Source organism: Lathyrus oleraceus, chromosome 6, assembly GCF_024323335.1.
Source record: "Lathyrus oleraceus cultivar Zhongwan6 chromosome 6, CAAS_Psat_ZW6_1.0, whole genome shotgun sequence".
Taxonomy (NCBI): Eukaryota; Viridiplantae; Streptophyta; class Magnoliopsida; order Fabales; family Fabaceae; genus Lathyrus; species Lathyrus oleraceus.
Genome location: NC_066584.1, coordinates 373,771,588 through 373,799,547, shown reverse-complemented (window position 1 = coordinate 373,799,547; position 27,960 = coordinate 373,771,588).

Below are 27,960 nucleotides of genomic sequence, written 5' to 3'. Positions count from 1 at the left end.
GCTTGTTGTTGGTTCATCCTTCTTATGTGTGTAGGAGATGGATGTAAGCCCAGCGATTGGCATTTCGTATCCTATTGTTGTGTGCTTGGAGTCCGATATAAGTCCAGCGATTGGCATTTGGTTTCCAGTGTGGGTTTGTTTGGTTCGGAGTCTGATGTAAGTCCAGCGATTGGCATTCGGTTTCCATGTTTGCCTGTTTGCGTGTGTTTTGTTTCGGCGTGCGTGAGCCGAACTACGATAGCTCTGATTCTCATTCCAGATGAGATACGTAGGCATAGGATGCGATATCCTAGCGAGCCCTTCCCCTCTTCTTCCACCTGTGTTGTTCCAGTTTGTGTGTGTGATGTTTGTGAGCAGTTTTAGCAACCTTATTCTTTCCTTCTGAGCGTGGATCCCGTCGAGTACGACGGATGCGTAGGGGTGCTAATACCTTCCCTTCGCATAACCGACTCCCGATCCCATCTCTCTTTGGTCGCGAGACCATGTCCTTTCCAGGTTTACTTCGAGCGTTTCCTTTCCCTCTTTTGGGATAAATAACGCACGGTGGCGGCTCTGTGTTTGTTTTGTTTTAGCCCGCCGGTTGTTTTTCGCGGATGCGACACTTGCATTATGGGGCTTGAAGAAGCCATTGATCTCAAAATCAAATATCTTGACATCTATGGAGATTCAACTTTAGTTGTGAATCAGATCAAAGGTGAATGGGAGACGAATCAACCCAGTTTGATACCATATAGAGATTATGCGAGGAGGATATTAACTTTCTTTACAAAGGTTAGTTTCATTATATCCCTCGAGATGAAAACCAGATGACGAATGCTCTTGCAACGTTGGCTTCCATGATTGTGGTGAAATTTTGGAATGAAGTTCCTAATTTGACTGTGATGCATCTTGATAGGCCAACTCATGTATTTCTATTGAAGAAGACAAAGATGAAAATCCATGGTATTATGACATCAAGTAAAGTCAGATTTACCCGTCTGGGGCATCCTTGAAAGATAAGAAGACTTTGAGAAGATTAGTTGGTAACTTCTACCTGAATAGTGATGTGCTTTATAAGGGAAATTTTGATATGGTTTTGCTCATATGCGTGGATAGACACAAATAAGACCCGTTGATGAGTGAAGTCCATGAAGGTTCCTTTGGTACTCATTCCAATGGACATGCTATGGCAAAGAAAATGTTGAGAGTAGGTTACTATTGGCTGATAATGGAATCTGATTGTTGCAAGTTTGTGAAGAAATGCAACAAGTGTCAAATTTATGTAGATAAGATTCATGTTCCTCTTACACTATTGAACGTCATTTCCTCTTCATGGCCCTTATCCATGTGGGAAACTGATGTGATTGGTATGATTGAGCCCAAAGCTTCGAACGGACATCATTTTATTTTGCTGGCTATTGATTACTTCACAAAGTGGATTGAAGCGGCATCCTATGCAAATATGACCAAGCAAGTTGTTGTGAGGTTTATCAAGAATCAAATTATATATCATTATGGCATGCCAAGTAAGATCATTACTGATAATGGATCGAACTTGAACAATAATATGGTGGAAACTCTTTGCAAAGACTTCAAGATTGCATATCATAATTCTTCTCTCTATAGACCCAAGATGAATTGGTTGTTGAATGTGCAAATAGGAACATCAAGAAGATCATTCATAAGATGGTCGTAACGTATAAAGATTGGCATGAGACATTCCCGTTTGCTTTGCATGGGTACCGTACATCCATCTGCACTTCAACAAGGGAAAATGGATTCCTAATTATGAAGGCCCATATGTTGTTAAGAGAGCCTTTTTAGGCGGTGCTTTGATTCTTACAACTATGGATGGTGAAAAGTTCACGCGTCCTATGAACACCGATGCAGTCATGAAATACTTCTCATAAAAAGAAAAGAACATCTCGCTAAATTGAAAACCCGAAAGGGCGGCTTAGGCAAAAATGAGCGTCTCGGTGAATTGAAAACCCAAAAGGGAGATCCAAGCAAAAGTTAGACACATAAAACAAAAAATTTATCCAGGTAGATTGAGTAATCCACCTTGGGGAAATCTAGGAAAAAATTAAGGATTATCGCAAGTAACTGCATTCGTCGGTCCAGACCTTTGAAGCAATTTTGAGCAGTCATTTGGTTCTGATTCATCATTCTCAACCGAAGACAATAGCACATTGGATTTCGAAGTTGGTAGGGAAAGTAGTGGTCATTGTATTCAATGTAACCATTTTCCATGTAAATTACCATATTTCAAACTTTGTAAAGATCCATGGAGTCTCTCCATTTGCAGACTACCATTCTATTAAATAAAGTTGAGCTTTTATCTAATTATTTCGTATTCTTATTTGTTTTTGTTTTAAAATTGAATTTTATGATGATAGTTTTGGAATAAATAAATTAATGAATAATCATTTTTCTTAAAATAATAAGGCATTTACTTTAAGAATAATCGATTTCAAGAAGGAACGTCAACAACAATCTCAAGGACGGTAAGTATTGATATGTGAAGCATTTGTTTGGTGACTTTATTCTCCCCAACAGTCTATAGTTCATCCCCAACATGGTTGATGAGTTGCTCCTCAAGTAATTTATCATCCCCAGCTGAGATGATGACTTGTTGCCTTTACAATTCATTCTTCCCCAGCTGAGGTATTCATGTTTTTGCATCTTCCAGTTTGTGACTTGAAGAATGAACTATGGATCATCTTGGAACCTTTATTTGGTATCCAGATCCCAACATATTTACTTGTGTGTCGCATAGCCGTGACATTTTCTCCCCTACATGAGTCTGTAAACCCGGTTGATATATTTTGGTGCCTTGGGATTGATTTGTTTCTCAATCTCCAAGAAGAATTTGCTTTTCGTTTGAGGAAATTTTTGTTGATCTTTGTATCCTCTGGTGGTCTTTGATTTGTCCTGGAAAATCGTTGTATCCCTAGTAAAGCTCCACAAAGATGTTTATTAATGGAATCCCCAATAGAGCGTTTGGTTCTCCTCACTCAAAGTTTTTGTGACTTGAGACCCCGACAGACTTCCATTTTCTGATAGAAGCTCTTTCCCCAGCAATGCTTGGTTCTGAGCAGTATTGATGGTGTCCCCTGCAAGGCTGTCTCCCATTCGATATAGTATTGACTTAAAATTCCCCGCAATGTTGACTTGTTAGGATCCTCAGCGGATCCCTCTTTATCCTCAACATTTTGGGTCAGATGCATGTTCTCCATGTCCTCCCTCCAACCAGAGTTGAATTCATCTTGTAGTTAGGATTTTATATCCTTGATGGTTTATTTTCATCCCTAGCGGGTTTTCTAGTTGGTGCTCCATCTTATTGAGATTAGCCAAACATCTAGTTGTGATCATTCAAATCTTTGTTATTTGTATCCTTTGTGCTCGTTTGTCAACATAATCATATACATATTCATGCATATACATGCATAAAACACTGCATCAGATATTTCATCGAGCATTTTTATCGCATTGATCTTTCTTATAGTCCCCTGCTTTTGTGATATTACTTCCATATGCAGATTTGGTGTGTCTATCCTCCTTCAATTGTAGAGTGTCAGCCCATTTTTTTAGGCAGAAAAAGTTTATCTTTTCTCCCTTCTCCACTGAGTTATCCCCTCGTGGACGATTATTATTTTAGTTTCCTCCCTAGTTCATTACATGGATGGAACTATTCCCCTTGAGTTATATCCTCATTAGGTTGAGTCTTGTTTGACCGTTTCTTTCTAGTTCTTACCTAGATAAATCTTTTGGTCCCCGAGAGTTTATTACCCAGTAACTGGTAATATTCTTCTTGATGTTGAGTACTTTTCCTGTGTTAATTTACCCAGTAACCGATAAAAGGTAATTTAGTTCTTTTATTTTTCTCTAGTGGATTCGTTTTTCGTTTTCTCAGCAAGTTTATCCTTGATATGTTTATCTTAACTGATGACGGGTATTCTTCGTGTTTGGTATTCTACCCAGTAAAAAGGTAGTTGTAATTCCCACTTCCCTCCAAAGAGTTCATCCTTGATATGTTCACTTTCACCAGTGATGGATTGTCTCTTTCTTTGGTATTCTATCTAGTAAAAAGGTAGTTATAAATTCCATTTCCCTTTATTGAGTCTATCCTTGATATGTTCATCTTAATTGATGACAGATTTTCTCTACTCTTTGGTATTCTACCTAGTGACAGGTAGTTATAATTCCTACTTGTGGTATTCTGCCCAGTAAATGGTAGATATAAATCCTATTCTCCCATCTGAATCTATCCTTGATATGTTCACTCTAACCGTTGATAAATTTTCTCTTATTTTTGGTCTTCTATCCCCACGGATAGTTGTAAACCCTATTTTACCCGGCAGTTTATCCTTGATATGTTCACTTTAACCGGTGACAAATATTCTTCCCTTGAGTTTATCCTTGATATGATCACTTTAACCGGTGACAAATACTCTATCTTTGATCTTCTTCCTAGTAACAGGTAGTTGTAAATCCTATTTGGTTTCTTTTCCCCAACAGGTCATTCTTACCTAGTAACCGATAATGAATATGCCTCATTTTTCTCAGTGAGTCATCCTTGATATGTTTACCCTAACCGGTAATGGATGTCCCTCTGTCCGAGTATCTTATCTTCTCACCCAGTAATCGGTAGTAGATAATATATGTCTTTTACTCTTGTGTTGATGTTTTTTTTCTTCCCCAATTGAGTTTGGTTTCGTATTTCTTTGAGAAATCAAATCCCCTTTTGCGTAAATATTTCAGCCTCGTTCTGATCTATGCATTTCCCTAGTGGATATTCCTTGCTATAATGGTGTTATCCCAATACATGCAGCTTTTCCTTTTTCCCCAACCGAGTCTTTCCATTGATTTATTTTCATGGAAAACTCTCATCGTCTCTCCAGTAGTTTTTAAGTCGTAGAATGGCTTGCGTATAACTTTTATCCCCAAAGTCCCTGTCCCCCAGTGAGTTTTCCTTATGGAATGCATTATGCTCCTGTGGACTTTCAGTCTCTCCTGGATTCTTTTTCTTTGTGGCAACATATTTCCCACAAGGATTATTTTTGCATACATATCATATGCATCATAAGGTCTCTTAGGGACCAAAATTTGTTTCTAGATGTTGTTATTTAAGTCCATTCTGCTGAGTAGATACGAAGATTTAAACCTTCACATCCTCAACTAGAATATCCTTAAATAGGGGCAGTTGTAAGACCCTAATTTTGACCCTAAGATCCCTCATGCTATCTCATCATTTACATTGGCTTTGGGATCCCACCTTGACATCCTCCTTAACCATAATTCATTGGGTTGGTATTGGGAGATATCACCAAGCACATTTGATTGTATCATACTTTATTTTCTTTTGTTTACTAACCAAAATACCAAAAATATGTCTATGTGTAGCTTTGTTTCTTTTGCAGGTGTGTGTGTGTGTGTGTCCATTTGTGTCCCACTCATCTCACAACTAAGGTTTGGGACCCTCAATGCAAGGGATCAATAAAGGGAAGGTTAACAATGGTTTTAAGCATCATATATGGATCCCCATGTTCTTTATTTATCATTTTGATCAAGAATTCATCAAGAGTTTGAAGCTTGTTTGCCTTGAAAGCCCTAATTCATCTGGGTATCTTGTGTGACTTCCTCATCAAGTTTCTTCATCAATTGGTCAAAGATATCAAGGTATACCACATTATGCATCATTTTAAGCATATATGATTCTACATGATCCCCAAATATCAAAGAAACCTCAAGTTTGCAAGTTGGTTCAAGGAAGCTGACCAGAGAAAGTCAACTGGCCAAATCTAGGGTTCCTTAGACCATATATCCTACAATTATTGTCATATGAAAATTATTCCAAGAGAAACGTTACTCTTTATGACATTCCAAACAACTTCCATGTTGACATCAAGAGCTAATTTTTCTTGGAAATTCATTTTTTATGGTGAAAGATTATAGGTCATTTTGTTTGTGCCCTAGATGGAAGGTCAACTTCCAAAGATCATAACTTGCTCAATTATTATGATATGAAGTCCATACAAGTTTCATGATCAATTTCAAGATGCCGTCTCTAAATTTTACTCTTTAAGAAATGTCAAAATCTACTTGCAAGGGCATGTGCCAAGAGGAAACATTATAGGTCATTTTGGGCCATTACCATTGAACAAGCATTTTTCCTCAACTTCTAAAATCCATAAATCCCTCATGCCAAATCCAAATTACTTCAAATTCAGGACCAAATTTAATATGTATGAAATATCTACAACTTTTATGAAGGAACCATTTTCATTTGAAGCTCATAGCAAAAGTTATTCAAGGTGGAAGAAGTGGTCATTTGACTTTGTACTTAGAAAATTTTCAACCATGTTTGATTTCTCCAACTTCCACCTCAAAAATAATCATGATATAAGTTCTAAATAAAAAAGTCTTCAACATCAAGGTTATTCCCCTTGATGTCACCTTTCAAAAGCATCCAAGATCACTCTATTTGGACAAGAATTAAAAGACTTGCGTATGGGTTCTTTTCATGGTTTGTTTTGGCAACATTTAAATTCAGTTTCCATTTAGCTTTGCATGGCTCCATGTTATGACATCAATAGAATTTGTGCATGAATTGGAGTGGATTGCAATGATCATTTTGGGCCTAGCACATGTCCATGCACCCATGCACTTGAATTTCTATTTTTGGCTCAATTTTGAAATGGTGTGAATAACACTTTCCATGGCCTATATAATGATCTCATTGGCCTCAGATTGAGGGAGGACCTTGCCCAAGCCTTGCCAAGCAATCTCAGAACCCCATTCCACAGAATTCTTTGAGGATTTCATTGAAATCGAGTTCTTGATTCAACTTCTATTTGTGAACAAGAACTCAAAGGATTCATAGCCATTTTCATCTCAATCAATCACTGCAAGCAAGAGGAGGAAGAACCAAGTGTAATTGCATCGAGATCAAGCCAAATCACTGCAACCCGAAGGTGATTTTTCTAGATTTTCAAGTCTTTAATTCTCTCTCAATTCTCCACCACTCTACTTGTTTATTGGTTGTCTGAAGTCCTACCAATGTAGGTAATAAGATTGAGTTGCTTTGAGGTCAAATTGAAGCAACTCAGATCGTGTACCTTAAAATTCAATTCCTTGTATCTTTCAATATACTTGGAATTAGGAGAAATTGAGGCAATATTCGAGCTCTTGAGCCTTTTCTCTTTAAAATAGTATATGTAATTTTTATTTTGGTGAACCTTGGTGGTGGACTAGTCCGGTGAGGTCCACCGGAGAGAAGACGATCGGACCTAGGGCTCTAGTGATATGTTGGCGTGCTTCCTGACCATCAGATCTTCTTGAAATGTTTTAGTCTTAGCCTTTTCTTTTAATTACCAAGCTTTAGAGGCGTTGACTAAGGACCATTGTGGAACGCACGCGCTTGACCATCATATTTGCCACCTCAATTAATGAGGGAGATCTGATGACCCTTGTTTTTTCTATTTTCTTTTTATTTTCTGGTTTTTCATTTAATTCATTTATTTTGTTTAATTCATATTAATTTAATTTTTAATCCAAAAAATATTGGACTTTCACCAAAAATATTTAAATAGTTTCCTCTTCCATATTTTGAATTAATTTTGATATTTTTCATGAATTAATTGATTTTTGACTTGTTTTAAATATTTTTAAAATACTTCTGACTTTCCAAAAATCATAAAAAATTTTGCCTAAGGTCCTTTGACCTTGTTTGACCTAGGATAAATCCCTTGGCCATTTATTTGGTGTTTTGAAGGGATTTGAGGTTTTATCCATTTTAAAATGCACTTTAATTCATTTTTAATTTGATTTTTAATTGAATAATTGTTTGAAAATTATGTTGAGCCATTTTTATGATTTTGTGATGTTTGACTTTCTGTTTGGCCTTGACCATGATTGATTTGACTTTTGTTTGACCAATACTATTGGATTTAGAGGATTGATGAAATGTACATTCCATCATCTCAAAATGAATGTATAGTATTGATCAGATGAAATTCCTCCTATGATCAATTTGGGTTTCTATTTCCCCTTCCTTGTTCATCTTCATCCCTATTCATCCTCATTCCATCATTGACCAATGAATTCTCTTCATGTCTAATGCTAGTTGATTCATTAATGACTTTGTGTCAGATGAATCAACATGAGCCTGACTGAGATACGTCCCTCCCTTTTTTTTAGTGTGTGGTATGTTTTAGGAGTTTGGTTCTTTGTACCAAATCTCTAACATACATTAACACCTATATTTTTCTTGCCTGACCTTAGATAGTTGTGACTTCTATATAAGTCCAATTACGATTGCTTAACATAGAGCTAAATCTGTACCAAAAGGCATATCATTCTTGTAAGTGAGATTGTAAGTCTCCCATTCTTCATGGCATTGTGTGGAAACTTGACATTTTTCCTTTCATGAGAGCTAGTGGCATACTTGTTGATTTATCCAATTGAAGCCATTCTCATGGACAATGTCTTGGTTCAAGAATTCATGCTTGTGAATGAATGGTTGAATGTTCTCCAAAGAATGGCTTAAACAATTAAAACTCTTCACTGACATTTGCCTAACTTTTTATTAATGTTGCTTTACTTTCAAGTTATTTACTTAATGCACTTTAAATTTCAGTACCTTTATTATTCATCTGGCATTTACATTTCATGCAACTTGTTTATGTTTCAGTTCTTTTTCACTTTGCTCATTTGAGCCATATCTTGTGATTGTATATATTTTTTGCTTGTGATTTTTTTGCTTGTGGTATTAGGACCTTAAAACACCTAATAACAACAAAAAAAACCCTATAAAACATCTTGGTGGACTGTTGGGCTTGATCTGAACTTTTGGACTTAGGATATGTAACTTCCCTATGCTTTGAGGACTTGACCAATGCCACTATCTGAGACTGAGCTATATTTAACAGTGTCTTTCATCTGATACAAGCCTTGAGTGAGCTTGATTCATCTGTCACTTTATCTTTATGCTTAATTGTTATCTTGTTATTATTGTTAATCTATGATGATTGTTCTGAGTTGACCAAGGGATATTTTTCATCTGATGCATTGGAGGAAATTGGAGACTGCTAGTTATTGGATTACTTGCTTGGATATTATGGCTATATTTATTTGATGCCTTGGTTTTCATATGGTTTGCTTGAATATTTCTTATGCTTGTTGTTTACTAAAGTCCAAAGGAAAATGAGTTTCTATATGACGTTCTTGTCTGTTGGATTGCATCCCATTGGTCATATCTTTTCAACTCTCACCTTTTAATTTTTGTCTAGGATAATCCCTTCATCTCCTCCCAATTCTTAAATTTCAAAACATCTTCCTCTTTTCAAAAACTTTCTTTGTTTGTTTTTCTAACTTAGACGTGTTTTAATGATTAGAAACTTTGGCCTTATGCCGATGAGTTTTCAAAGATTTTCTTAATCAAACTTGTGAATGAACTTAACCATATTGACTTTAATTTCAAAAATACAAAAAAGAACTAACAACCTCATTCAAGTCTTTGGACTTTTGTGCCTTTTCTGATAAACTTCTTTTGTTAAAATTAATTCACCAAGTTCTTTGAAAATTTTACCACAAACTGCAGGGTTTTGATCCCTTATTTTTATATTGGTACGTAGGCATAAGACCGAAGGTCTTGTCAAACACAAAAATATAATAAATGAATTCTTTTCTTATCCCTTATTCTATATTTTTATCAAACATCATTTTGACCAAATCACTTGCACACAGAAAGGGCTCCCTAGGAATACCTATGACACTTTGGGTGCTAACACCTTCCCTCTATGTAACCAACCCCCTTACCTGTAATCTCTGATATTTTATTAGTTTTAATTTGAAAACTTCTCATCTTTTGGTTTTGTTCATACTTTTGTCCTTTTCCTTTGGAAACAATAAAAACGCGGTGGCGACTATGGTTTTATTGACGTCAAGTTTATCCATAGCTTAATGGTCATGAATTTATCGCTATAATCATAACTGAACAACTGCCCAGATTGTAACACTGAACTCCATTTGGAACATCTGATCTCAAACAACGCCCCTAGCCTAAAATAGGTTGCTCTCACTAAAGCCGTTATTGGCAGGTTTCAAATGCCTTTGAAGATAAAGTTCATTGATTCCACGAGATTTATTGTCATATGACCCCATTGTTGGCCGTTGTCATATGCCATAGTCCACTTCTCTAATGGAATATTTTTTATCCACCTTACTGCATTTGTGTTTGACAATCTGACAATCTAATGTCTTCGCGGTCAAACCGAACGATCAACCTCACACCATCACCATACCATATACACTTAACCACCAAACACCCAACCTCACAATCAATTCATGCCACACACTCAAACTTAAAACCAGGAACCAAACCCTTACTCTTAACAACCATATGCAGACACCACATCTGTCTGTAGCTCTGATGATTCATGTGATTCCACCTCATCCCGTCATATCCCCCACTAATAAACACCAAACATCTCACTGTCACAACACCTAACCATTGTTTGACGTTCTTACACCACAAAGACCATTGCTTCATTTCCAAAACAATTCAATGTTCCAATTCGAATAACCATACCATCCAAAAACAACCCAACCACAACGACCCAACTATGATAATATGAGCACCAAACTTAATTACAGTAGCACCGTTGGCGGCAACCCCTCCAACTATTTGGGAGAAATGATGATAAATTTGTCAAATACCGTTGGACCTTTCGCAAGACCTTCACACCAGCCACCATTGCATCATGTCAACACTCAAAGACCCCAAACACCTCAGGAAAATCGTGTGAGACCTCTAAGGCAGACTAACGCACCAGATGTGGAACATAAGGGCGTTTCGATCGTGTAGATCATTTATTTTCTTGTCAATTATTGTGTATTTTAGCTTTATATCATAAAATTATTAATGATTTTTTATTTACTTTTTTATTTTAATTTAAAATAGTTATAACATGAAAAATTAAATATAAAAAATCAAAGCATGCGCCACATGCAATGTCGCATGCTCTTAATGTCATAATGCATACGCCAATTGCATTATCTTGATCTGCATGCTAACGCCATGTGCATTGACGCCTTAGTGCAAGTACTACATGCATGCGTCATACCAATTCACGCATGCTTTAGAGAGATACCTTTTCTTTTTATTTAAAAAGAGGATTGTAAGACCCCAATTTCGTCCCTAAGATCCCTCATGGCATCATATCATTACATTGCATAGCCTCAAGGATCATTTGAGCATCTTGGCTTCCTTTCCCTTTGGGTGGGATCTCCTGTGAGTGGTTTGAGATCACCAGGCATGTTTGCATTGTATATCATTGCTTTTCTTGTTTTAATCACTAACCAAAAGCACAAAAATATTGTCATTGACATTTGTTTTGTAGCTCAAGCAATCACAGGTCAAGCACTTCAAGAGCATCCTTTGTGCAAGAGCTGAGATATTTTCCTTGGTATAAGGACCACATGATCATTATATGGAGCTTATATGAGCTAGGTTTCATTTTGAAACAATATCCCCAAGTGGTAGAGGCTCAAGTTCATCAAAGCATGTCAAGGTCATCTGAGGACCAGATAATCAACTTTGAAGTCAACTGAGGGCTATGAGTTGGGGAAATGAATTTAAATATCCCAATCATGTCCAAACAAGGCCTATTTGTCATTTCAAACATCTATCTTGAAGATTTTGAAGTCATGGCAAAAGTTTCCAAAAATGGAAAGTGACCTGTAATTTCAAGTTTCCAAAAATGGCAAGTTTCTGGTCCACATTCAACTTGACTTATCAACATCAAAGAAGCTTCAAATGTATTTTTGGTGAACATGAAAGTTTAAGATCTTTCTCTCCCTTTTTCAAAAAGTCCTATTTCATGATCATATGATGAATGGTTGAGAAGTTATGGCCAAATGATCACAAGATGTGCATGGAAGTTCAAAGTGACATAACTTTTGATACAAAACTCCAAATTGGTCCATTCTTTTTGCAAAATGCTCTTCATGACCAATACTTTTCAAATGAATCATTTCCATGCATGGGAGAAGCTTGTATGCTCACTATTCCATTCATGATCATTTTGGAGGGAAAATTCATAATTTGAAATTGGCTTATGGAACAAGCAAATTAACCATTCCATCATGTTTATTGGTTGATTTTAAGTGGATTTGAAGCTCAGCATGGCATTGTTCACGTGTAGCATGGCCACATAAGCTCACATTTTCATTTTTTTCATTTCACCTCATATCTCTCTAATCATGATTAGCCAATGCTTAATTGTGATTTCAGCATCATTAACACACCATATAAAAGGAAAACCATAATTGTTTTGAAAGGAGAGAACAGAATTCAGATCTGAAAATCTCAAATTCCCTCCAAATTCTCTCTCTTCGAAACTCAAATTTCTTCACACAATCCCTCAAAACTCTTGCATATTCTTGATCATGGAGTATTACTGAGCAAGATCCATCCCTTACTTTGAAGAATTCAGTCCAGTTTCGAGCAGAACAAGTGCTCTTACATGTCAATGGATTTCTGAAATTGAAGTGAATTTAGGTGGTTTCAGCTGTTGTTTCTTGCACAAAGCTTCTAGTCAAGCATAGAGGAGTGGATCTGGAGATTGTGAGAGCCTGAGGACACGAGTTCATAGCACTGCAGTTCGAGTAAATTGAAATTTCATCACCTCCTTTTGCCAATTTCTTGATATGATTGTGTAGATCTTGCTTTGTTGAACATGCTGATAGGATTAGATTCGAAAATGGATGAGAAATGAGTATGTTATGTGAACTTTCAGTTTTGATGATGAAAATGTTTTTGCTCGATCCATAAAACCTAGCCTGAATTAGGATGAATTGATCATGGATTTGGATTGTATGATGAAAGATCTTTCGAATGGTATATTATTTGTCCAATTCTGGAAAAAAAATCATGAATCTCCGCCGGAGACGGCCGGAGAAGATGACCGGCTCCACCGTCTGCAACTCTTAGGGTTTTTGTCCTACCTGGCTTCCACATTTGCGCCTAGTGTATGTTTCATTGGCCTGGATGCGTTTGACTATGCTTGCGTGTTGTTGACTCGCTGATGTGTGTTGCCACGCATTTAATTGAAACGATACGTTTCACTTATGCTGAGTTGTTGCTGATTGTGCTGCCTGCGTGCGTTATTGATTGGCCTGTGTTGCTTTGACTGCTTGCGTGTGTGTGTTGACCGCTGATTGTGCATGCCACGCATTTAAATGAAGTGCTGCGTTTTACTTGTTTAAATTTGGTTCGTTGATGTGTTTAGCGCGCGTGTTCATGTGGCTAGGATTAATTCTGATTAATTCAAATAATTGTTTTTCCTTCCATTTTATTTGTTTATTCCATTTATCTCATTCATCTTTGAAAAATCATAAAAAATAGTAAAATGCTCCAAATTGACTCCAATTTCTTTTCATATTCTTGTTTTAATCTCTAGTTTTTTATAGGATTAATTCCATGATTTGTTTGCTTCTGGATTTTTATTTTGGAATTTTTGTTTGAACCTTGTGCCATATTGACATGTTGTGTTCATTGCTTTGTGAAATGCTATGTGTTGATCCAATTGATCTGAAATTTTACATGCTTGATCTTTATATGTGATATGATTTTTGAGCTTTGGTTTGGAATTTTTATCATATGCTATCACTGTTTTTGACACATGAAGATGTAGTGTGACAATTTGTGTCACATTTTTGGTATTGCATTTTTGCATTTTTGTTCACCTATCATTTGAGCTCTTCTGGATTTCGTTTTTTGCATGATGAGTGTTCATAACATGAGAAACTTCCATAAAAAATTTCACAGCCTTTGCATGTTTTTCTGTTTTGATTTGGATTTTCTAAATTGGATGTCCATTTTATACTCATTTGTTGGTCATTACCTTACATGGATCATTTGAGCTACTTGATTTATGAATTGATGTTGGTCCTTTTGAGGACATCTTGTGACATGTTTGAACTTGCTTTGTGCAAAAGATTGACTTCTGTTTTGATCATTTGGTTTGGTTTTGAACCTAGTCTTTGTACTAGTGTTTTGTACATGAACTAACCTTGACTTGTGTTTCAGGTTTGGACACTTAGCATTAATGGTTGAGTTGCTCACCTTTTGAGATGCAAATTGGATTGTGTTCTGACTTCTTTGTGTTTTGTAGGATTCTAAGTTGATGAGTTGAGCTCATTGCTTAATTTAATTGCTTGACCATTGCTCATTGAGTTGTGTACAGTTGATTGGTTTCACTGTTTGTTTTCTGATTGGTTGTTTGAGATATTAACTGTTTAGCTTTTGTACAGGTACATTAGTTGCTTGCTTTTAGCTCTTGCTTGAGCTTTGGATTGTGGTTGACACACCATTTAGGTAGCTATTCTCTTACTCCATGTAGTCTGGAAGTCCTGTCACCTTTTTGGCAGGCATTTTGGCTGAAGTCCTCCTTAAGAGGCTCTGTTTGTGGTTGTTTACATTTGTGCCAAAGACCTCTAAATGAGGCAGTGTTACTTGATAAGTCCTCCTAAGTGAAGAGGCAATTGATGGATAAAAGGGATTAGCAGTCAATCCCCCGTTATTCAGTGAGTCGTTCATTATGCTCGCACTATGTGTTGATGCTCTTGAACAAATACCCAAGATCTTTGTATAGTGTCTGTCAAGTGGAATAGGATCCCACATTCTGGATCCCCGCGCTTTCTTTATCATGAGCTCACCCAGGCCAGGGTTAAGAACATGAGGTCTCATCCTCATTTCCATTTTGATCAGCTTCACCCTAACTCTCAATGTTAGTGGTTAAGAGCTACAAACCACACTTATACAGTTTGGCTTGTTTGTCGAGGTTGATATGACCCCTCTTGACTAAAGCCTTCCCTTGGTTTGAAGCCTCTTGTATGTATATAGAGTGTGATGCATTGTTTGCTTGATTGCTTTTGCATGTTTGCTTTTGACATTTGCTTGTTTGTTTGGGAGTCGGATCTAAGTCCATATATTGGCATTCTGTTTCCGTTTTGTTGTTCGGAGTCGGATGTAAGTCCATCTATTGGAATTCTATTTCCTTTTTGTTGTTAGGAGTTGGATGTAAGTCCACATATTGGCATTCTGTTTCCTGTTTTGTGGTTGGAGTTGGATGTAAGTCCATTTATTGGCATTCTGTTTCCTTTTACTTGTGGTTCTCTTATGAGACATTTGCTTTTGCCTTGTGCTTATTCCAAAGGAACTTACTTGGATCATCTCTATGATCTCGAGAAAGGAACTCCTATTTGTGGTTTTATTTCCTTAACCTTCACCTTTTGTTAACCTTCTCCATCTTTTCACCCTAAACCAAAAACTTTTGTTCAAACATTTGACTTGTTTTCAACATTAGAAACCTAAGCCTTAGGCTTTTGATTTTCAAACTTTCTTTTCATAATACTCATTTTGAATTGAATATTTAAGTCAACTTTGAACATTTTTGTACATACTTCTAATTGGTTAACATAACCCACTCAAATGTGTTTCTTTTGTGGCTCCATGTCCACTTCTTAATCAAATTTTTCATAACCTTTTGCTATTAGGTTCGAGTTATCTTTGTGGTAGATGTAATACTCACCTTTGTCCTTAGTAATTGGACAATAAGCCTTCCATGCTTATTATAGGGCTAACCCCTCACTAGCATGTCGAAGCTATCCTCACATGGTGGACTTGTGGTTTTTCAGGTTGAGTTTTCTCCCTTTGATAACAAAAGACCTTAAGGCTTTTGGACCAATCAATCCACTCACTGTTTTGAAATTTTTTACCCGAACTACGAGGTTTTGATCCTAATCTTTTCATAAGAGGGTACGTAGGCAATGGGTTCATCCATTCAAACACAAAATATAAATAAACTTGTATATTCTTTTCTCATCTCTTCAATCATGTTTGCACAAAAATTTTCATAAACAATAACCTTTGCAACAAGCGTGAAAAGGGCTCCCTAGAAGTACCTAGGATGCTTTGGGTGCCTAACACCTTCCCATTGCATAACCAACCCCTTTACCCAGATCTCTGACCTTCTTTTACTAGTTTTATTTGTAAAACTTGTAGGTTTTTGTTCGCTTTCTAACCTTTCCTTTGGATAAATAGAAGTGCGGTGGCGACTCGACTTTGTATGATTTACCTTGGATTTAGTCAATATCTCCAATGGTAACGAATACACCGCTACAGAAAAGTGGCGACTCTGCTAGGGATTAGGACTTCCTAGTGGGTTTTGCCAACTTTTCACACTTGTTGTATTATATTGTTTATGACATATTTTTGTGCAATTTGGGATTACTGTATTGTTTATAATGTTTGAATTGCTTGATATATCAATTTCTTGTGTGCTTGGTGATCTTTGTGAGATGAGTTCTATACCCGAACTCGAGTGCACTTAGGATAGGAGAATGGTGTAGTCTCGTTGACTTGTGTGGAGTTATTCCTTAGCAAGTTGACTTGCGAGTCCATTCACTTGGTGGAGGTCATGTTGGGATCAATAATGTCACACAAGTAAGTTGTGGTTCAACATTACTCTTTCCAATATAGACCTTAGAAGCCAAGGACCTTAGTTTACCAAACCCATCTTGGCCTATTTTTAGGACGTAGTGCGGAGGTCGTTCAAATGTAAGATTTGATACGATTGTTACGCGATACTACACTCATAAGAGTCTCTCTTGAGAATATTTTTGGAATACGAGTAGTCGTTTCTCCGATAATATTCGAAAGATGGGATGATGACTATGGGAACCTCTGGTAGAACATGTTTGGCAGGTTTAAACCCTAGTACACTCCCTTTGGTGGTTCTTAACCGAGACTCCATGCTCGTGACGTGCAACAAACCCTTGATTCATGGTTGATCCGTTCATATGGCCTTGATATCAATGGAACTTGGGTGTTGATAAGGTGAAAACCATAATCCACCAAAATGAATGATTGATATTAAGGATAATATGTTCCACCCCATGACCTTTGTCTGGTGTGCTTTGCTTGATCCTTGAGTGTGATTGTTGCATTCATGCATTCATCTACATCCATATCATCAGTAAAAAAGAAAATTTTCAAGGAACTTAAGGGGTTTATTTGCAAAATTTTCAGATATGGAAAGACAAAGAAGGAACACAAAGAAGTACAGCTTCAGACAACCCGATTTGAAAGAGTTAAGGAATCTGACATCCTCTGTACTAGATCCCTTAGGTTTCAAGGCTCGTTTTGGGAAGCTTCTTCCTCTTCTGACTACTTAGGTGGATGAAGGGTTGATGAGCGTGTTGGTGCAGTTTTATGATCCTCTGTACCGTTGCTTTACGTTTCCGGACTTTCAGCTATTGCCTACCCTTGAGGAGTATGCCTATCTTGTGGGTATACCGATTCTGGATCAGGTGCCGTTCAGTGGCTTGGAGGATATTCCTACTTCTCAAGAGATAGCAGACATGTTGCACATAGATGAAGCTCTGATTAGTGCTCATATGACTACCAAAGGTGGAATTCAAGGTCTCCCTTCTGAGTTCCTCATTGCTCAAGCTACTGTTTATGGGAAGGCCATGAGTGAGGATACCTTTGAAGCCATATTTGTACTTCTCATCTATGGGTTGGTATTGTTCCCTAACATCGACAAGTTTGTGGATGTGAACGCTATTAGGATCTTCTCTGCTCTTAATCCCGTTCCGACTCTATTGGGTGATACCTATTTCTCTTTGCATATGAGGAATGCAAAGGGTGGTGGTGCCATTGTGTGATGTTTTCCTCTGTTGTATAAGTGGTTTATTTCTCACTTACCTCAGACGGTCGCCTTCAAGGAGAACAAGGGATGTCTACGGTGGTCTACGAGACTTATGTCTCTCACTAATGACGATATCTCTTGGTATAACCGTGTCTATGATGGTGTGCAGATTATCGACTCTTGTGGTGAATTCTCCAATGTGCCTCTTCTTGGTACATGCGGTGGGATTAACTACAACCCAGTGTTAGCACGTCGTCAGCTTGGGTTTCCCCTAAAGGATAAACCTAATAACATTCTGTTAGAGGGTGTGTTCTTTCAGGAGGGTAAAGATCCCCAAGGTTTGAAAGGCAGAATGGTTCGCGCTTGGCGCAAGGTTCATAAGAAAGGAAAGAATGAGTTGGGTCCTAAGAATTGCATTGCTATGGAGCCTTACACTGCTTGGGTAAGGAAGAGAGCATCTGAGTATCTCATGCCTTACGATTATCCGAGACCTACACCTTTGGTTGTGGCTGAGCCTTCAACCCTCCCTAACCAAGGAGTAGAGGAGTTGAGAGACGAAGACCTATCATGTGCCTGGATCCGTGAAAGGGAAGAGTTGCTTCAACAGATTAAGGAGAAAGATGCTTTGATCGAGTTCCTCGAGCATCAGGTTATTGATGATCCTGATGATGTATGGACTTCTCTACTTCCTCAGTCTTCCAAGTTCTGGAAAAGGAGGTATGACTGACTTGCCAAAGAGAAGGCGGATATGGAGGTAGTTTACGAGAGAGAGGTGAAGAGGCTTCGTGCAGCTTATCTTCCTGTGTCCCGAGCTTCTAGGGATCCATAGGATGATTATTTTCCTTTTCTCTTGTATATGATTGGCAAATGTTGTACTTCTTTTCCCTGATGATATTTGATGAGATATTTACATATGCGATAAAATGTTAATATTTCCAAAATTTGCAAATAAAACCCTAGAGTTCCTTTGAAATAAAAACAAATCATATGCACAAGCCTTGCATGCATCATGTGCATAAGCAGATGTTGTTCTCAGCCTCTGGTCTTGTGGTCTAACTCTGTTGCTCTTCATTTATTTTGAAGACAAGCTGACTCACTGGTACTACACCAGAGCCAACTCTTCCAGATTGATGGATCATCTAGAGCAAGAGAACCGTGAACTCAAGGAGGAAGTCGCCAAACTGAGTGCTTTGATGGAATCGTTCTTGGCTGCCCAGAGCCAGTCGTCTCCAACACCTTCAACTCCTCCCCATAGGACAGTCATCTCTGAGATTGTTTCCTCAACTGTGCCTGCTACCAGTGCACATTTTGCAATAGCCATGCCATCCGGGTTTCTATGGGGGATGCCTCCCAACTTTATGCCTGAGATTCCTGCTCCGACCTTTGCTTCTATGCCGACATCTAGCCCGGTCCTTACTGTTCCTCCTCCTGTCGTGCATACCGTTCCTAGGGTAGACGACACCATCTATCATTCTGAGCCGTCTGAGGGCCCAGATGTTCATGAGAAGATGGACGCTATGAATGATCAATTTCTTGAGCTGCGCAAGGAATTGAAAAATCTTCGAGGAAAGGACCTCTTTGGCAAGTCTGCTGCCGAACTTTGTTTGGTTCCCGGTGTGAAGATTCCTGTGAAATTCAAGGTCCCTGACTTTGAAAAATACAAGGGGAACACTTGCCCTCTCAGTCACCTGGTCATGTATGCCAGGAAGATGTCAACCCAGACAGATAACGACCAGTTGCTCATACACTACTTTCAGGACAGTTTGTCCGGTGCTACACTGCGATGGTATATGGGTCTTGACAGTGCGAACATCCGTTCCTTCAATGATCTTGGCGAAGCCTTCGTCAAGCAGTACAAGTACAATATGGATATGGCTCCCGATCGGGATCAACTCAAGGCCATGTCCCAGAAGGACAAGGAAACCTTCAAAGAGTACGCCCAGAGGTGGCGAGAGTTGGCAGCTCAGATTGTGCCTCCGCTAGAAGAGAAAGAAATGACCAAGATTTTTTTGAAGACCTTGAGTTCATTCTATTATGAGCGGATGATTGCTAGCGCTCCTTCTGACTTCACTGAGATGGTGAATATGGGGATGCGTCTAGAAGAGGGAGTCAGAGAAGGACGGCTGACCAAGGATGAAGGCTCTTCTACCAAACGATATGGGGCGTTTGCGAAGAAGAAATATCGAGAGGCACATGCTGTGACCTCCCATGTGAAATCTAGAAGACCCTCTGTGAAGAGGAAGACTGTGCGTCCAGCAGGTAATCAGCACCAGGTGGCTCATATAGCACCTATTTTCAGGGATAATCAGCAATATCAGCAGCGTGGTAATAATCAGCGATCATCTCAGCAATATCAGCAACAACATCGTCCTCAACAGCAGGCCTATCAGCCTCGCAATAGTAATCAAGCCAGCACGAGTTATGAGAGGAAAAAGATCACTTTCGATCCGATTTCGATGTCATACGCAGAACTGTATCCCTCTTTGATAGAGAGGAAACTGAATACTCCGAGAGACCCGCCGTCTATACCTGCCAACCCTCAGTGGTGGTATAAGCCCGATATGCATTGTGTCTATCATTCCGATGCTCCCGGTCATGATGTGGAGAACTGCTTTCCGCTGAAGACTAAGGTTCAAGACCTTATGAGGTGCGACATTTTGTGCTTTGAGGACGTAGGTCCTAATGTTAAGAAGAACCCATTGCCCGAGCATGGGAAATCTGTCAACATGGTCCAGGGCTGCCCTGGCAAGTACAAGGTCAAATATGTCAGCCATATTCGACAATCTCTAGTTGAGTTGCATCGTTTGTTGTGTGATTACAGTCATTACGAACACGATCATGATAGATGCCGAATCTGTTATGTTAACCGATTGGGTTGTCGCCAAGTGCGCAAAGATCTTCAGGAAATGTTGGATAAAGGTGTCATTGAGATCCTTCAGAACAAGAATGTTGATGAAGATGAACCTGAGGTCAATATGATTTCCCCGGTATTTCGGATACCCGAACCTGTTATCATTAAGTATGATGGTAGCAAGCCGAAGGTTTCTCCTTCTATGATTATCAAGCCTGCCGGTCCTGTGCCTTATTCTTCTGAAAATGCAATTCCCTTCCGATACAATGTTGTTACTGTAGAAGATGGGAAAGAGGTGACTTTGCCATCCTCTTCTGTGGTGAATATTGCTGATGTCAGTGGGTTGACCCGTAGTGGTCGTGTGTTTTCAGCACCGCCGAAGCCTTAGGCTGTTGCTGATAGTGTTAAGCGTTCGATCGAGAATGCTGTGAATGCTCCGAATCCGGCACCTGTTGTTAAACCCTTCTCTGTATAAAAAAACTCTTGTTTCTGTTGGCCCTAGTGGCAATGTGAAAGAAGACTTTGATGAGATGCTGAGGCTCATCAAGAAGAGTGAGTACAGTGTTGTAGACCAACTTCTACAAACGCCATCCAAGATATCCGTGCTATCCTTATTTCTGAATTCAGAACCGCATAGAGAGGCTCTGTAGAAAGTTTTGGACGTGGCTTATGTTGATCATGATGTCACTATAGAACAGTTTGATGGCATTATTGCAAACATTACTGCTTGTAACAATTTGAGTTTCTGTGACTCTGATCTCCCTGAGGAGGGAAGAGACCACAACTTGGCTTTACACATTTCCATGAATTGCAAAGACGACGCCATGTCCAACATGCTGGTGGACACTGGATCATCCCTGAATGTATTGCCAAAATCCACTCTCGCAAGATTGTCATTTCAAGGGCCTCCCATGAGGCAGAGTGGAGTTGTTGTGAAAGCTTTCGATGGGTCACGTAAGACTGTGATTGGGGAAGTTGATCTCCCAATCAAGATTGGACCAAGTGATTTCTGGATTACCTTTCAGGTTATGGATATTCACCTATCGTATAGTTGTCTCCTTGGTAGACCATGGATTCACGAGGCTGGCGCCGTGACATCCACCCTACACCAGAAGCTGAAATTCGTGAAGAATAAGAAACTGGTAGTGGTAAGGGGAGAAAAGGCTCTCCTGGTTAGCCACTTGTCTTCCTTCTCATACATAGATGCTGAGGATGAAGTTGGAACTCCTTTCCAAGCTTTATCTATTGTTGAGCCTATTGAGAAGAGAACTCCTTCATTTGCTTCCTATAGAGATGCGAAATTGGCCATTGAATATGGTGCAGTTGCTGGTCTAGGAAAAATGATCGAGCTGGAAGACAATAAGTCCCAGGCTGGCATTGGCTTTTCTTCTGGGGTCTTCAATGAGAAAGGGCTGTTCAAGAGTGGAGGTTTCATCCACACCGGTCAGAGTGAGGAAGCTGCTACTATCTTGGAAGAGGATGTGGAGGATTCTGACAATTTTGTCATCCCTGGCGGGATCTGCAACAATTGGGTCGCTGTGGATGTTCCTACGGTTGTCCATAAGTCAGAGTAATGATCACTTTGTTTGAAAAACCCTTCTCCCATTCCAAAAGGAGAAGTGATGACATTGTTGGCAACATTAATACAATGATATTTTCATTCAATAAATTCATGCTAAATGTTTGTTTTTCCAATTGTTTTCCTTTTTCGCTTTTTGCATGAAATTGGTGATCACAAAAAACCCTAAAAAGGAATAAAATCAATCTTTTCATCTGCATAATGATTTTCCTTGTTTGATTTCTAAAAGATTTTCATATCCAAAATCATTATGCAGGTTTATTTCTAAACCCATTGAACATAATGATCCAACGCCATCTCCCAATTTTGAATTCCCTGTATTTGAGGCAGAGGAAGATGATGTTGAAGAGATTCCTGATGAGATTACCCGTCTACTTGAGCATGAAAAGAAGATCATTCAGCCGCATCTTGAGAATCTAGAAACAGTCAACTTGGGGTCTAAAGATTGTGTTCGAGTAGTGAAGATTGGGGCACTCCTGGAAGAATTTGTTAAGAAGGGGTTGATCGAGTTGCTATGAGAATATTCCGATATCTTTGCTTGGTCGTATGAAGACATGTCGGGTCTAGATACAGATATTGTGCAATATTTCCTGCCTTTGAAACCTGAGTGCGTGCCTGTGAAGCAGAAGCTCAGAAGAACTCATCCTGATATGGCAGTGAAGATCAAAGAGGAAGTTCAGAAGAAAATTGATGCGGGGTTTCTAGTGACTTCTACGTATCCTCAATGGGTGGCCAATATTGTGCCCGTGCCTAAGAAAGACGGAAAAGTCCGGATGTGTGTGGATTATCGAGATTTGAATAAAGCTAGTCTGAAGGATGATTTTCCTCTACCACATATTGATATGTTGGTAGACAATACAGCTAAATTCAATATCTTCTCATTTATGGACAGATTTTCCGGATATAATCAGATTAAAATGGAACCCGGGGATATGGAGAAGACAACATTCATCACACCTTAGGGAACATTCTGTTATCGAGTGATGCCCTTCGGTTTGAAGAACGCCAGAGCCACGTATCAACGAGCTATGACTACCTTGTTCCATGATACGATGCACAAGGAGATTGAGGTCTATGTTGATGATATGATTGCTAAGTCAAGAACGGAAGTTGAACATGTAGAGCACTTGGTGAAGCTTTTTCAGCATTTGAGGAAGTACAAGCTTCGTCTGAATCCCGTTCTGGCAAGTTATTGGGCTTTATTGTCAGCGAAAGAGGTATTGAGGTTGATCCTGCAAAGGTCAAAGCAATACAAGAGATGCCTGCGCCCAAAACTGAGAAGCAAGTCCGAGGTTTTCTTGGCCGCTTGAATTATATTTCCATATTCATATCCCACATGACTGCCACATGTGCACCGATATTCAAGCTCCTCCGGAAAGATCAGTCTCATGATTGGACTGAAGATTGCCAGAAAGCTTTCGATAGTATCAAAGAGTATCTGTCTAAACCTCCGATCCTGTCTCCGCCTGTAGAAGGAAGACCTCTGATCATGTATCTGACAGTTCTTGAAGACTCGATGGGTTGTGTCCTCGGTCAGCAAGACAAATTCGGAAAGAAAGAGTATGATATTTACTACATGAGTAAGAAGTTCACTGATTGCGAGTCTCAATACTCAATGCTTGAGAAGACATGATGTGCTTTGGCTTGGTCCGCTAAGCGTTTATGGCAGTATATGATAAATCATACAACTTGGTTGATATCCAGAATGGATCCAATCAAGTATATCTTTGAGAAGCCTACTTTAACCGGGAGGATTGCCCGTTGGCAGATGTTGTTATCTGAGTATGATATTGAGTATCGAGCTCAGAAGGCTATTAAAGGTAGTATCTTGGCTGACCACTTGACACATCAGCCGATTGAAGATCATCAGTCTGTTCAGTACGACTTCCTAGATGAGGAGATTCTGTATTTGAAGATGAAAGATTGTGATGAGCCTACACTCGATGAAGGGTCAAAGCCTGGTTCCAGATGGAGTATGGTATTTGATGGCGCTGTAAATTAGTACGAAAATGGTATTGGGGCAGTAATCATTACTCCTCAGGGCACACATATTCCTTTTACAGCAAGGTTAACTTTCAAATGCACGAATAATATGGCTGAGTAAGAGGCCTGTATTATGGGATTGGAAGAGTGCATTGATCTGAGGATCAAGCATCTCGATGTTTATGGTGATTCGGCCCTCGTTGCCAATCAGATCAAGGGTGAATGAGAAACGAATCAGCCTGGTCTTATTCCCTATAGAGATTATGCGAGGAGGATTTCAACGTTCTTTACTGAGGTTGACTTCCATCATATTCCTCGAGATGATAATCGGATGGCAGATGCTCTTGCTACGCTTGCTTCAATGATTGTGATTAAATATTGGAATGAAGTTCCCAATATCACCGTGATGTGCTTGGATAGACCAGCTCACGTGTTTGCAGTTGAAGAAGCGAAAGATGATAAGCCATGGTATTATGATTGTAGGTGTTTAATTGGCTGCATTATATGGTAAAACACTAGCTGGATTCTAATGTCTTGACTGATGTCATGACATGGTGTGTATGTGTGACTACATTGTAGGTTAGAATATCTAACTGTACTCTGATGTCTTGACTGATGTCATGACACACTTGAGTAGTTACTGTAGGATTAGCTAATACATGATTTATTGAATGTCAAACTGGATGTTGTGACATTCATCCCTGTCAGCAGATACTAAGGAATAGAACAGCTGGTGTTCTGTTAGAACTTAGTATTTATTTCCAGTCTGGTTATCAAGGAAATACCAGACCTGGCATAAGGCCTACTGACTGAATGTCAAACTGGATGTTATGACATTCATCATTGACAACATATACTGAATAATAGACAGAGTGGTGTTCTGCTACACTTCAGTATGTTTCTTAGTCTGTTCTTCAAGAGGATAACAGAACTAACTTAAGGCCAAATATGTAAATGTCAAATTGGATACTTTGACATTTATTAATGTAAGTTGTTACTGTAGTATAGTCATTTTGGTCATGTACAGGTCAGCAAAATTGTACAGTCTGTTTTCTGGAAAAACAGACTTAGCATATGATCCTTGATGTCAAGCTGAATGTCGTGACATTCATTCCTGACAACATATGCTATATTGTAGGTTGTTCAGTTTTCTGTTTCAGCTTTTTCTCAGGCTATTCTTCAGGGATTCAACAGCTTAGAGAAAAACCAGGAAATCAACAACCAAGCTACATTTAATGAACCTAACAAATAGCCTATTTGTTAGTAACCTAGATGTTGAATTTATGGGAACTCGCGTGACCTTAAATTCAGGAGAATACAAGTGCAAAAGCCCAGGTACTGCAATATAAAAGGAAGTCGTTCCTTCATTCAGTTTTGGGGATTTTGAGGCGTGAAGATTAAGTGTGTCCATCATACTTCACTGCTGTATTTTTGTGAGTCTTGTATTAGACATATCTTGTAAGCCAAGCCTTTATCACGTTGATGATTGCTTTGGCATAGGGTGTTCATTAAGTTGTAAGTGTTGTGTCGCTCAAAGCTTTTAAGCGTGAGTGCTGTGTATCTTGATTAAAGCTGTTAAGCACAATCAAGAGTTGTTTGAAGTGTGACTTCAAAATTGTCTTTAATATTGATTAAAGGTAGTAATCACTGAGGTGATTGAGGGGGGGTGAGTAGGAACTCTGATCTTAGAGTAAGATTGAAATTGCATTGGGTAGGGATTAAGTGACAAGTTGTAAACGGGTGAGTTTAGCTTTGAATTAATACTACTGATAGTGGATTTCCTCCCTGGCTTGGTAGCCCCCAGATGTAGGTCATGTTGGACTGAACTGGGTAAACAATTACTTGTGTTATTTACTGCACTTACTTTTAAGTTCTGCATAATTCTTGTCTGTGCAGAATTGGATGTCATAACAACCCGTGTGACATCTAAAGTCTGATAACTAGAATTTCAATTGGTATCAGAGCAGGCACCCTGCCTGTGAATTTCTGGGTGAGATCTAGGGAAGTTACTTTCTAGTACCATGGACAAGGATATAGGACACTCAAATAGACCACCCATGTTGGATGGCTCTAATTATGATGACTGGAAGCCTCGTATGATAGCCTTCTTAAGGTCTCTAGATAGCAAAGTCTGGAGAGCTGTCAACAAAGGATGGGAACATCCAACGAAGACAGGTGAAGATGGAGTCAGTGTGCAGATTCCTGAATAAGAGTGGGACAAGGAGCAAGAGGCATTAGCTCTTGGAAATTCCAAGGCCTTGAATGCATTGTTCAATGGAATCAGTAAGAATATCTTCAGGCTGGTGCACCACTGTGAACTAGCTAAGGAAGTTTGGGATACCCTCAAGGTAACTCACGAAGGTACTTCCAAGGTGAAGATGTCCAAACTTCAGATGCTGACCACCAAGTTTGAAAATCTGAGGATGAAAGAGGATGAGACTATTCATGACTTTCACATGAATATTCTTGAAATTGCAAACACCTCTGGTGGACTAGGTGAGAAAATGGCTGAAGAGAAACTTGTAAGAAAGATTCTCAGGTCCTTGCCTAAGAGATTTGCCATGAAGGTCACAGCCATAGAGGAGGCGCAGGACATCTGCAACATGAAGGTGGATGAGCTCATTGGTTCTCTCCAAACCTTTGAAATGGGCTTGTGTGAGAATGCTGAAAAGAAGAACAAAAGCATAGCTTTTGTATCTAATGCTGAAGAGGAGTCAGAAGCAGGATATACTGAAGGTGATGAAAGTATATTAGAAGCCTTAGCCATGCTTGGGAGACAGTTCAACAAGTTCGTGAAGAAGATTGATCAAAGAGGGAGACCTAATGTCAAGAACATCCCGTCTGACATCAGGAAAAGATCAACTTCTGAAGAAAAGTTCAACCAAGGCAAGGGAATCCAGTGTCATGGTTGTGAAGGGTATGGACACGTCAGAGCTGAATGTCCTACCTATCTCAAGATGCAAAAGAAGGGGCTAACTATCACATGGTCTGAAGGAGATTCTGAAAGTGAATCTGAAGGAGAATCTGCCAAACATGTCACTGCACTAACCAGTGTTTGTGCCTCTGATGATGACTCAAGTGCAGATGAACTGACCTTTGATGAACTTGTTGCAGCCTATAAGAAGCTGTGTACCACCAGTGCAGAAGTCCGTGCACAAGGAGAAAAGCAGAAGAAACTCATCAAGGAACTGGAAGATGAGAGACAGAAGCATCTGACAGCCATAGAGGGTCTAAATGGTGAGATAGCCTTGCTGACCTCCAAGCTGAATCAGATGACTAAATCCATCAGAATGATGAACAAGGGAACTGACACCTTGGAAGAGATTCTAAAGGTGGGACAAAAGTCTGGAACCAAATCTGGCCTAGGATTTGGGAAAAGATCCTCAGCTGAACACAAACGCCCAAAGGCTAAAGTTCAGAAGTTCAAGAGGAAGTCAAAGCCAATGTCTCAACATCGGGGAACTAGGATGAATAATCATCAGAAGAGGAAATACCAGGAGTGGAGGTGTCACCACTGTGGTAGGCTTGGACATATAAAAGCCTTCTGCTACTGGGTTCATGGTTTCCCTAACCAAGCCTCGCATGTCAGGCCTAAGCATAAGACATATAAGCGCTATGTCCCTATCAAGAAGCAACAATGGTATGCTAGGTTAGCACACACAGCTCTAAGGGCTTCTACCAGAGAAGACTGGTGTCGCATCCGCGAAAAACAACCGGCGGGCTAAAACAAAAACAAACAGAGCCGCCACCGTGCGTTATTTATCCCAAAAGAGGGAAAGGAAACGCTCGAAGTAAACCTGGGAAAAGCATGGTCTCGCGACCAAAGAGAATGGGATCGGGAGTCGGTTATG